We start from the raw sequence: 14,096 nt of genomic DNA, 5'->3' as shown, positions 1-14,096 counted from the left end.
TATTTCTAAAGTCTAATATATGTATATAGATTTTGGGTTGGTTTTTCAATATTTTCATATATTTAAATTTGAATTATTATTTTATTAATAATGTGTTGTTATATTTGGTAATCACTTTGTTACCACGTGAATCTACATAAAGGTAGCAACTTGAGAATGGTAATAAATGAAACCAAGTATTCATTGATTGAATTCTTGAATTTTAGGATGCTAAAATACTTTTGTACTAGTTAAGTGTGCCATTTCCGTTTTTTAGTACTCTGTTCAGTCTTCTGAGTAGGATAAAGCGCTTACCACGAACGTTAAATTCCGATACAGATCTGGTTGAAGCTCATCTTCCTCCATTTATTATTTTTCTCAAAGAATGGGCCATAAAAGAACAACCGAAAGTAAACAACTATATTTTCTTTCCTCTTAGTTGAACTTTCTTACTTTATTTGCTTTTGCAATATGAAAGCACCATTAGTTTAATTTTTTCATAATAATAGTATAGTATGTATTTGTTTGTTTTTGAAAAAAAATATATTTTTATTTAAATTTACAATTTATAACAATTGTGATTTTTTTTTTATATTTAGACTAGTATTTCTCATATTTTCAATTTAGATGTAACAATACATTTAAAAAAGAAACATTTTTATACTTATTTCTAAAAAGATTTGACTTTTCATATTAAATATTGTACATCTTTAATTTAAATTTAAAGGAAAGCAAGTCATTGTGTAAATTTAAGAATCATACAAGTATTTTTATATTATATCTTTTGAATAAAACAACGTTGGAAACGTTATTTTTGAATCCTTTCTCATTTGGCATTATAGATGTTCTTAATGATCTTTGTCTATTTTTTTCCACCTAAAAAACATTACATGAATCCCATATTAATAAATATTTTATTTTACACTTATTTCCATATAACATTACTTGAATATCTACTTGTCTTTTATAGATGATACATGTTTTATGAAGCGGTTTTCTTTTAGGTATCGTTTGGATGAGGGGGATGTACTGCTCATGCAAATGGATGTGAGAGTGCATTTCCTTGTTTGCATCCATAGATGAATGAGGGAAGAGGGGCGCACAAAGGAGCAGATGAAAGTTTTTGGATGTTTTGCATAATTGAATAGAAATGACAATAAAAAAAAGAAAGTCACATGAACATTCATAAATTTACATTTTTATTCTTCATATATAATAAAAAATAATTTAAATTACTTAATTTTATTTGATTCTATTCCATGTAAATTGTAAATATCCAAAAAATATTTAATATATTCATAATAAAAATAAAAATATTAAATATATTTTTAATAAAAAATACTTATATACCTTAAAATATAAATATATTTATAATAAAAAAATATTAATATAATAAAAAAAGTAATTATCATTTATTTCTTCTTTTTTTATACAGGGTAAATTTATAATCTTATAATTTACACAATTAAAAATAATTCAAAATATTCTTACAACAATCTCATCACTCACATATTTCAATAAATTTTATTCACACATTCACCCTAACATATCCCAAATCCAAACACCCTCAACTTTTTTCACACTTTCTTCTCAAATCTTCACACTTCCAATCCAGAACCCTCAACTTTCCACTTTAATCCAAACAAAACATGTGTAACTGCTCACGTTCTTTTATGATTTCATCAAGCTCAAAACCTTATCCATTCCTTTTCTTTTATTATAATATCCCTTATCTTAAGCTCACAACCTTACACTTTTAACTTACAACCCATGATTTTCGCCATTTACCCTTAACATTCTCTTCACATTTGCTTATATATACTACTCATAGTAAATTACCATTACACTCTATGAAAATTCATATTTCTCATTTGCAAATTTGTGAACTTAATACTTCCATTGTTCTTTTTTCAAGAATTTTTCCATCCTTTTAAGCTATCAATGGTTTGTGTATTTGTGTGAGTTAGAAATAGTAGTAAAAATACTTGTAAACATTTTTTCGGTGAATTCTTTTCCAGTTTGCAATATAGAATTGGACATACTATAAATTAAGAGTAAGCTAATATAAAAATCTAAAGTTTTTACTATTCTTCTCCATTACTTACACAACCCATCCTTTTTTTTTAAATTGTTTTAGAAAAATATCTGCAAACCTTTTATAAAACCATTAGATAGCTACCATCACGCGTCTAATAGGACAATTTATGAAAATCTTCAAAAATGTGTTTTTAACTTTATTCAAAATCATCTCTTTATATAGCTAATTTCTCTTTCAAATTTTGTCATGATCATAGTTTTCATAATTTTTACCTAAATAATGAAGCTTGTTGAGTATGGTTTGCAACTTATTTAGCATACTTTCTACATTTTTTTTCTTCATAATGAACAATTTATTTCCTTGTGAGAAAACTAAGTTTGTTAAATTTTACTTAGTGTAACCCTCATATGTTATTGTTAGATTGTTTCTCATCTTCTTTGCTCCTTTATATGAGACAAAACTAAAGAAAAAAAAAACAATTTAAAAAACTATGAATAATCTAAACAATATATTTAAAATCACCACCAAAAATTTGTAAAACTAATCTAAACAATTACAGAAAATTCATTCATAAGTAATGAACACTATTTAGATTATTAGAACCAATTTGAATATCCAGTAGAAAACTAAATTAAAAATAAATCTAAATATCAAAAGAATATAGAATCATACATTTTTTTTTAATTTGTTGAGAGATAAATGAAAGCCACTTAGCACTTATGTAATTTGCTTAATTTATTTTTTAATGTCTCAATGAATTCAAATTTAAAGGAATTCTAAGAAATGAAGCTAATATTTAATTCCTAATTGTGTAATATTGAAATTTAATTTTAAATTATCAAAATTAAGATATTTTTATAGTTTATAGATGATTTCATCTTATAAAAATTTTATAAAATTGAGTTAAGTTTAAAATCGACTTACCTGTTAGAAATTGAATTAATCGTAAAACTTCTAAAAAAAAATTAAAGAACATAAAAAATTCAAGAGAAAAATTATGAAGAAGATACTTCAATTATAAGATAGAATAAGATGGAAAATATTTAAACAAACAACACAGATGAAAAAAATTGAATCAAAACAGCTTCAGTATGAATTTGTAATCTGTTTGTCCGTGCTCGAGTGCTCTAGATTTCAATTTTCTCAACAAATCAACAAAGTTCTTTAAGTGATTATTCTATAGTCTTTGCAACTCGCGATTTGCTTGGATTACATGAAATCAATTAAACAAATGAATTCTCGTGCTAATTCAGCACCAGCTGCCAAAGAAATCACCGAGGAAACCACTCTGAGCGCTTCCCACGGATTCAAAAAAACAAAGCAACTTCAATTTTCCATTAACAGGTGCCAATTCTCTTCTCAATTTTCAACAATTTGAATTTGTTCAAAATTTCAACTGTTGTATCTTAAAATTCTAATAATTCTAAAGCAACTGAAATGATTTTCTACTTCCAAATCACAAATTAGACACAATATGAATCAATTTCACTCGCATGCACGCCTTGTGTTTGACGAAATTTGTCAATTGTTTGCGCCACAGGGAAGAACGAATCTGCACCAAAGCCAGCGAGCTGCTTAATGATTCTCTCAGAGTCACAATTGCACCAAATTGTTGTGATGCTAGAACAAAAATTCCAGCAACTTGTTAAAATGATGAAATCAGCTTCAGCCTCTTCAATGCAGAGACCAGAATGATGAAATTCAAAATTTAAGCACCAGCCAGAATTAATATAGTTACTACATGCAAAGGTAAATTGCCCCTACCGTTCGATAAAAACCTTCAGTGAAATTTCAGAAATAACTACAATTCAATTATCGTTTCCAGCGTCAAATTGAGCAATTCAATTTTCAATTCAAATCTCACAGAATTATTCAATTAATTAAAATCATCTTATCAGCTTTTCACAATTTTAATTCAACAATTCGTTGTTAGCCGGTCCAGCCAAATCTCCAGTTCACAATGCAAAGGCAGTTGCGTGATTACTCCGACTGCACTGTGCCAGCTCCTAATTTATTGCCATGGTTTCACCATTTGGAAATCATTCACTCCTAACATTACAATTATGATCGACTCAACCAATGTAATATGTCATTCCTAAATATGTATTTTTTTTAAATCATTTTTTTAACTCAACAATACACATAATACTGCTCAAGACTCACAATCGATGTAATCTGTGTCAAATATTTACAAAAATATTACTGCGTTTTTGTTTATACCGGTTACCTAATATGTGGTTTTTTTTATCAGCAATAACAGATATATAAATGTGAATCACTTCAGGAGTGGATCAACCCTTATACAATAAATACATAATCCAACGTCTAACAGTACTCTCCGAACCAAACAGGTAAAAATACATTCCACTCTAAGAACCTAAAAACCTAAAAAACATCAAAAAACCAAAAGCATACATTCCAAAGGTTCCAAACACCAACTGGAAAAGGAAACTGAAGTAGTGCGAGATTTTGCAGAAATCTAAGACCAAACCTTTGCTTGCATCAGGGTACAAACTTCAGACTCGTCAGTCACACCCCTATTGAAAATAATAGAATTTCTGTGATTCCATATTTCTCCAACGACCCCACCCAAATTGTATTTCACACTTTGCACTAGTGAATGATTCTTCACCTTGTAGGACTTTGATAAACTTTTGTATACTTCACTCTACGAAGTTATCCATTTTATAAGAAAGTCAATTGTCCATTCTCTCTTTAGAGTTATCTACAAAACAAACTACCATTATTTTTGTAGCTTGGAGTGACGACTATAATATATGAGTTCTTAATCCCAATGCGAGTTTAAGAAGGGTTAGGTAGGAGTGGTTTCTATATTAGTTATGAAAAGAATTATTTGTTGTAATTAAGTTGAGTGGTGGAACCTCTTAAATTTTGATTTAAGGGAGAATTAGAATTGTTCTGGGCGACCAGATATAAATTTATTGTGTTGCCTTTTATCGTGAGATTATATAGTGATTTGTGAGAAAAAAAATCTTGACAACTATATCCAAATCTCATTAAAAAAATTATAATTTACAAACTAAATGCTACTCAAGGATCCATATTCATTGGAAAATAGCCATTCCCAATGGATATAAAATTGCAAATAAGAACTCAAAATAACTATGAATTCATCCGTGGATAAATATGGAAGGGAACATGAAAATTTCAATTATTAATTAAATCTTCACATTAACTACGAATCTATTCATCTGTAATTTTGGTGCTTCACAGAGAGAAATTTCCAACTACCATTAGCCGACAGATGTTGGTGATGACGAATTAATTTCGTCGGTGGTAATGTGTTGCTTCCGTTGATACTGTTGATAGATAATCTTTAACACCATTTGTGATTACGGCTAGTTTTCTTTGTTATGGAATAAAAAATAGTAATGATTCATGTTTCAATATTTCAAAATAGTTCTAAAAAATAGTATGGTACCATAGAACCAAATAGTGGTTGGTATTATAAAATAAAATACTTGTTGATATCCTTTTGTGTCTTCAAGCATACGTGTTGATTGACTCTAAGCCAAACATTGTAAGGTGTTTGCCTATGAAAATTTATAAGCAATAACCTCAACAGAAGCTATGTTAATAGTTTTCGCAGTAATTCTAACACATTCAAAATTAGTTCATAGTGATTCACGTATAGATTCAAAGAGGGGATAAGTATCATTTAATAACAACTCTGGATCATCAATTCCCTTGCATGTATGGAAGAAACTCTAAATTAAAACGAACTTAGATAAGGAATCTTATCCAAATATAGAGGAAACAATGAAGGTTGTTTGTAGAAGAGAGTTGTTAGTAGGTTGTGTGTGTCTAGCAGAAAAGAGGTGCTAGTAGCTTTTGTGTCTAGATATTTTGGAATTATTTTTAATAACTACTAGTAGGTTGTGCCTTGTGTGAACTAGTGAGGCTTTGTATTCTTAATAGTTGGTTTGAGTTTTCCCAAACGTAAGTTGAGTTAGAAAATGTTTGGGAAAAATAGAATAACTTACTATTGCAATTGGCTGGAATTGGAGTAATCCAGTCTTCTACAAAAGCATTTGGTGCAGCTTTGATGTTTAAAACCTCAATGGTGTGATTAGGAAGAAGGTAATGACCATGAAGAATTTCTTGAACAAAGGCATATTGAAGTTTGTCATCTTTTATAGCCTCAGTTATGATCGTAATGGGGAATTTAAGACTTAACTTGTCACCAGTATTCCATTATCCAGTGATAGAAAAAAACATTTTCTAAGGTTGATAGAGATAATAACGGTAATAAAAAAATTGGTTATTGTTTACTTCAGTCCCTTTTGTGGTTGATATAGTGTTACGATGTTGTATGGAGGGAAGGATTTATGGCAAAAATCATAAAAAGGGAAAAATAGTCTAGAAAGATAAAAATGAAAATTAACTCTCCCACTACAACAAAATCATCAACTAACAACCAATTTTAAAGACAAAAAATAATTAGTAGTTATAGTAACTAAATTAAAAACTAATTTAGAGACTAATTTTTTTTTAATTTTTAAATTAGTTTCTATTATTGTTAAAGAGTTTCTAAATTAGTGTCTAATTAGCTACCAATGTTTTAAGTACCAATTATCTATATTATAAATTTGTTAGCAAAAACTTGGTAGCTAATTAAATACTAATTTAGAAACTATTTAACAATAATAGAAACTAATTTAGAAATCAATATTTTTTTAGTCTCTAAAATGGTTTCTAATTTAGTCACTATAACAACTAATTATTTTAGGTCTCTAAAATTAGTTTCTATTTGATGATTTTCTTGTAGTGTCCGCCTTTCCTAATGTCTTATAATGATTCTAAAAATTATTGTAAGTGAATCTTTATAGGATAGTTATTTCCTCGACTAAAAGAAAGATATAATCGTAAGATTTTCTCTCAGATATGACAGCTAATGCTTCTAGATGTAATCTTTAAACTTTGTTCACTTTATTATTTTTTTTATGAACTTTGAAGATGTGGACCTAGAATGATATAGGAACCGAAATTTGAGAAATTTGAGAATTTGTAGTGAGTAATATTATTTCAATTGCTATTGAATTTCCTATATTCAAACACTTAAACTATTGAGTGAAGCATCTTACTACATCATTAAACTAAAAACTTTTATTAGTTTACACAAAATATTTTATAGGCTAAATTCATTTTAAATTAATTAATTGTATTCGTGTTATATTTATATATGCATTTATTAAACAGATAAAATAGTAATAAATTGTATATTTTTAAAATATTCAATAGTATTTGTTGACTCGAATTAATATTCCTAATTTTAATTAATAAAAATAATTACTTGAATTGTTTAAATATACTGAAACTTAGTGTTTTTTACTAAGAAGAACGTATAGAGTGAAACTGATATATAATATTTTTATTTTATCTTTTGCAATTATAATTTTCTTTTTTACTTTCACATACTTTTCTTTTGGTTTATTGTGAGTATGTTTTAAAAAAAAATAAAAAAATTACTTAAAATACATTCCAATATTTATATCTGTATTAATTACTTTATCTTTACAATTCTTAAATTTGTATTAAATTATTGTATATTATTTAAAATTTAATTATAATATATTTTATAATTATTAAAAAATAATAGACTAATTAACAGAATAAAATTTTATGTATTAATTTATTTAAAATTATTTTCTCAATGTATGTAAGTGAATGATTGTCTTCAACTGAAATATCTATGGTAGCAATTAGTTAATTGTCTCTAGAGAGCCAATAGTAACCTATTACACCACCATGATATTGGTTTATTTCATTTTCCCCATATAACAACTCATGACATTTAAAACAAATATGACGAATAAATGTTCTTGTATATTAATTAAATACTTCATTAATATTTATTATTTTGTATCTCTTTTATCCAATGGCATTTCTCTGTGCATGTGATAATATGAGCACTCAAGTATCCAAGAATGTTTTTCCTTAATTAAAATGGTGTTACAGTGATGGTACATGCATTACAAAGATAAGGGCTTTAAGTACAATAATTTAGGTGGTATATATTGAAGTGGAAGATAGGAATTAGGTGAGAAAGTAGAAGACGAAACTGTAAAATTAAAAGATAGAGGAAAATAAGAGATGGTGAGTGATGTTTGTTTAGAGCAGTCCCACATAAATGTACCCTTGTTTTGTTATTGGTCTCTTTTGTTAAAGTGAGAAAATGATGAAGAATGCATAAATAATAAGCCAACAAATTGAGTTAATCAATGTCAAGAAAGAAAAGGTTTGTACAAATCCATGTCCAAGAATGATTGCGAATATATGATACCGAAAGCCACTTTCCAGATACTGAGAGTGATTAAACAGGAATGTTGCCTTCTTCATTGCTCGCTGCAATCATAATGCAAAAATATAACCCATCATTGAATCCAGACAAAAAGTTTAAAGCATTTGTCTTCTACGTAACAAAGTACGTTAAGTTCCTATCACATTCCCTCTCTCACAAGATGCTCGTGGGACATAACTTGCCTTTAAAATCTCATATTCATGTCTCAGAGTGGAGGAACCCAAAAGTGACTTCAATTAGCATTACAACTTTGCAAAAGCGTAGGGTTTGTAGTGCGTTTACATGTCAAATACCAAGGATTAATGTTCATGGATTTTTCTAATGCTTTTCAATTTTTTCCATATATGGCTCAACCAATTTAATCAATCGTTTTTTTTTTTTTGGTTCCATCCTAACTTTTTCTCTCTCTTTGTACGTACTTCCATTACTTCAAATTGTTATCCGCGTCTAGGAGTAGGTTTTGATATTCGGTAGAACATCTCGAGTGGTAGAAGAACCAATTGAGTTCTTAATAATTCTCTTTAGAGGCCTAAGATTTGAGAATTTTTTTTCTCAACCGAACATAAATGAACTATTTCTAAACTTGAAATCTACCTCACTTTCTTTCTAATCAAAGAAAAAAAATCTTTAGAACACTACGAGAAAAATGGTTTTAACCGGGTTTATTTTTATATATATTCAAGGTTAAAATATCTATTAAGTCATTTACTCAAGGTTGTAATTTCCCTTGCTAAACAATCTCTGTGGAACATGTTCTCCAGAGTTTTTTTAAACCTCAGAAAAAGTCTTTCAAAAATCATGTTAAATACTATAGGTTTAAGAACCTCTGTAAAATACAATGTGCTTAAGAACTTTTATAAAATATCACGAGTTTCAAAATTTTCATAAAATGACTTGCCGTTTGAAATAACCTTCAACCTCATTTTTCACCATCTTTATCGATCATCCTGACTTCTCTCTTCCATCGTAGACACACTGCTCTTTGGCACAGACTCAATGGCCATCGACGACAGTGCTAGCAAGGAATCACAATTCAGCCACACTTATTTCTATTATATCTAAGGAGAAGAAACACTAAATAAGGCACTATCTTCTTCTTACTCCAATATTATTGTTTCTTCCATCACCTTACTGTATCAACTTGGGCCACAAGCCACTATTACCTAGCTCAGACTAGTGTTTCTCTCTATTTTATATATCCTAAATAATTGCATTTCAGTTGTGGGCTTCAAAGTCATGTGTGTTCTTAGCTAAAGAACGAAAGAGCATATTGTGAGAAGAAATTAATTTTATTACTTATTACTTTCATAGTGAATTAATTATTAGATACATTTTAAAATAAAGGTCTTAATTTAAAATATTTCAAAATTATGAGAATTAAATATTAACAATTATAACTAAAACTAAAATTGCACATAAAATATACGTACATCAAAAGGTAAAACAAAAGAAGTCAGGTTTTTTGAAGTAAGGGCCCATAACAAAAAAAACTATGAATTATATAAACCAACTACTATCAATCATAAGAAATATGCAAATACTATTAAATATTTATTATCCAAGGTTAATTGTTGACATACTTATTATTCAAGGTTATTTTGCTGAGTTTTTAAAATAAATTTTTGAAACTTTAGAAAACTTATTTGTAATGTAAAGTTACACTTTCAAAATTTTAGAGAATTTAGTTATAAAATATATTAAAACTATATAATTTTTAATTATTTATTTATAAATAGATTTAATTATATTTATTTATTGAAGTTTGAAAAATCTGGAATGTTTTTATTGAGGTTCTACAATAAATCTTTGGAATTAAAAACTTTCGTTATTTTATTGAGATTTTAGAATAAACCTTTGAAATTTAATAAATATTAAAAAGACTTCTGTTAATTTGCTGAGATTGTAAAATAAACCTTTGGAACTTACTAAAATTTAAAAAATAAACTTTGTTATTTTGCTGAGATTTTAGAATAAATCTTTGAAATTTAACGAAGGTTAAGAAAACCTCTGTTATTTTGCTGAGGTTTTAGAATAAATCTTTGAAATTTAACGAAAATTAAAAAAAAATTATTATTTTACTTAGGTTTTAAAATAAATTTTTGAAATTTAAGGAAGGTTAAAAATAATTCTATTATTTTTCTGATGTTTTAAAATAAATCTTTAAAATTCAACAAAAATTAAAAAAATCTCTGTTATTTTGCTAAAAATTTATAAAAATCTTACCAACAACTAAATTAAGTTAAAAAAAATTTCTATTAATTAAATCAATTCTTAATCTCATCTGTTAAAACACTTTTTTTTAAGTAGAATATGTTTAAGTGCTGAGATAGCCTGAACAACGCACATAGATCAAAGGAAGAACCTTTTGGATTCGTATATATATTTACTAAAAAAATATTTTTTAAACAACCATCAAAATCACTAAATTAATTTGTGATCAATTTAACGATCAATTTTTTCATTGGGTTGCAAAATTACAATTAAAAATTGTCGCTATTTTGCTTAGAAGATCTGGTCTTCGCAATTCTAGAACACCAATTTAAAATTAGTTGTAATTAAATTATTCAATATATTAAGATTCATCATAACCTTCATATTTATGCGACAGACGAAAATATTTATTTGTATAAATCTTAATATATTGTTTACAATATCATGCTTAATGTTAAAATATTTATTATTTATTTGAAGAATCGATGCTTTATAACTAGTCTTAGACTTTATTAATAAAAAAAAATTACCATAAAGTAAAAGTAAAAATGATGTTGCATAATATTTGATAAAAGATACATTCATTATATTCAGGAATAATTATAGTTGAATTATTTTGTACCACAGGTATATATATTATTTAGTTAATTTTATTTATTACAATTTTTTCTTCATACACGACGTATAATCAAAGTAAAAATATACATACTATTTAATTAGAAATGTATAGTTTATATAAAAGAAATGACTACTCATCTTACTAGAAATTAGAAATGAATTCGAAGAATAATGCAGTGAGAACTCGGTGAGATTCCACAGATAAATTTTTAATTGATCACCACGAAAAAGAGGAAGTCCACTAGAAAAAAGACTCTTTAAGGTTTAAGTCAGCAAGAGCACTAAAGATGATTATATGTGTGTCAAATATGAATATATTGTATATGATAGTTTGTACTTACTCAATAGTTGTATTTATAAGTTCTTTGGATAATAGTCATAAGGTTGATCTTAAAGTAGTCTTATGATTCATAAGTACCCGCTTAGTCATTATGATTTATTGAATTGATTGTTAATCCTTATGACGTGGACATTTATGGTATTAAAAGTTTGATTATGAAATATATATTGAGAAGCATACATTTGTAACTATTATGAAGTGGACTTTAAGCCTAACTAAACCTTATAAAATTGGTTCATGAGGTTAAGGTTTGCACCCACTTATATACAATGAAAGACTCTAATCTCTAGTCGATGTGGGATCTCTAACACACCCCTCATGCCGAGACTGCCAACTCATGCGTGAGACTATATATTATGGGTCTGATAACGGGTGGCACAATAGGTCCAACACAAACACTCGCTAGAATAAGCTCAAAATCGTTCTGATACCATATTACAAAGTGGACTTTAAGCCTAACTCAACCCCATAAAACCGGCTCATGAGGTTGAGGTTTGCACCCACTTATATACAATGAAAAGTTTTAATCTCTAATCGATATACGATCTCCAATAATAAGACTAGACTACTGAAAGGAAATAATAAAAACTTATATTTGAAATGTATTGTGTTTATGATTTTCTTGTTTATTTCCAATTGGAATTTTAGCTTGATACTGTTTCTTTCATGTTTAGCTTATAATCATAGTTGATAATGGCAAAGGGAATGTCGGTGAAAAGGAAAATGATTAAAGGTACTGAAGGCATTTTTATGATGATTTGTCAAATATTTGAACAGAACACAAGAAAAGTAGTCTCAAAAGTGGTTAATAACCTTGCAAATGCAGTGATCCTTTCTCCATTAAAAAGACAAAATAGAATTCAAACCCTAACATTTGGGATGTAAGACATGTCCAGTAATGTTACGCAAAGTAGTTAATGATATTAAATGTTGAAACCCTTATAAGTACAGGTTTGAAAGATGATGAATTAATCTTTGTCTGTAATGGTGAGGTCCATAGATCCCCATAATCATTTTCATCTTTATGGACACACATTCCCCTTTTCTGGGTAATGTTAATCCTTTTGCCAATCATTTCACTTTGTGGGGGCAAGTGTGAGTAAGGTCCACAATCTCTCAATGGAGACTAGACACCATCACTTCTCCAATTCATCAAGGTTGGTTTTTTAAGGCAAGATTACTTTACCTATATTTTATGTTGATTTTAATTTATTAATTAATGTTTATTTTAGGCTATAGTATAGAAAATTTTACATCAACTAAATATAAAAGTATTTTATCATGTATAAATGTGTAAAAACGTAACTAAATTTCAATAAATTTAAAATGTATTTTTTAATAATATATATTCATTAATAGGTTCATTCAGTCAAGAGTTATATTAGTTTGAGTAGCAACAATTTATGCGCCTTACAAAATATTAATAGAGTTTGAAATTTAAATATATAGTAATTGACAAAATAATTACTAAATATGGTGGTTGGAGAAGTGGATCTGGAGATTGGGGACGGATGAAGAGGGCCTCTGGAAGGAGATTCTCGATTCTAAATATGGTGGTTGGAGAAGTTTGAGAGATAACCGGAACCGCCGTAGGGGTTCGCTTTGGTGAAAGGATTTGAAGGAAGTTTGGGCTTCAGAGGGTTGGGGAGGGAATTTTGAGAACGCGGTTAAGTGCAAAGCTGGTGATGGAAGAGAAATTTCTTTTTGGGAGGATAACTGGTTGAATTGTGGCACACTGAAGAAGGTTTTTCTGAGGCTGTTTTCTTTAAGCTCTGTCAAAGACGCGAAGGTAGCACAACTTGGGGTGTGGAGTAATGGTGTTTGGGGTTGGCCTCTTCAATGGAGAAGGTCGTTCTTTGAGTGGGAGAAGTTGTTGGAGCGTCGTCTTTTTCAGACTTTACTTGGGGTAGGGCTGGCTTTGGGAGAGAAAGATAGGTGGCTTTGAGAGGTAGGAGAGTTTCAAGTTTATTCGGTAAGCTCTGCCTATGCCTTGTTACGAAGGGATCGTGAGGAGGACTTGTCTTCCGTGTATAGTAGGTTGTGGAGGTGTAAAGTTTTGCCTTATGCTCTTCTCACTGCTTGGAGGGTGTTGGAGGATAAGATTGTTACTACGGTCAATTTGGAAAGGCGTGGAATCGTGGTTGACAATCCGTTGTGCTGCTTGTGTGGGATGGAGGTGGAATCCCACTGCCATCTGTTTTTCGTTTGTAGATTTGCTTGGCTAGTCTGGTGCCTCTGTTTTGAGTGGCTAGGTGTGTCGTTTGTGATTCACTATGATCCAGTTTCAAACTTTTTTCAATTCGGGATGTGTAATGCTCCAGGTCAGGTAATTGAGTTTTGGGGAGCAATTTGGGTTGGAGTCGTGAGTGAAATTTGGAATCATAGGAACAATGTCATTTTTAATAGGGGAAAAGGCTGATGTGTCAGAAGTATTTGCTATGGTTCAAGTCAAGGTTTGGTCTTGGCTTTATTCTAAGTCTCGCTTTAGGATGTTCTCTTTCTCTAACTGGTGTTTGGATCTTGTGGTTTGTATGAGGCTGGTTGTTTGATGTTTTGTTCGTAGAGGTGGTTTTATGTCAGTTTTGAGG

This window comes from Phaseolus vulgaris, chromosome 9, assembly GCF_000499845.2.
Source record: "Phaseolus vulgaris cultivar G19833 chromosome 9, P. vulgaris v2.0, whole genome shotgun sequence".
NCBI classification, from domain to species: Eukaryota; Viridiplantae; Streptophyta; class Magnoliopsida; order Fabales; family Fabaceae; genus Phaseolus; species Phaseolus vulgaris.
This window is presented reverse-complemented; position numbering follows the sequence as displayed.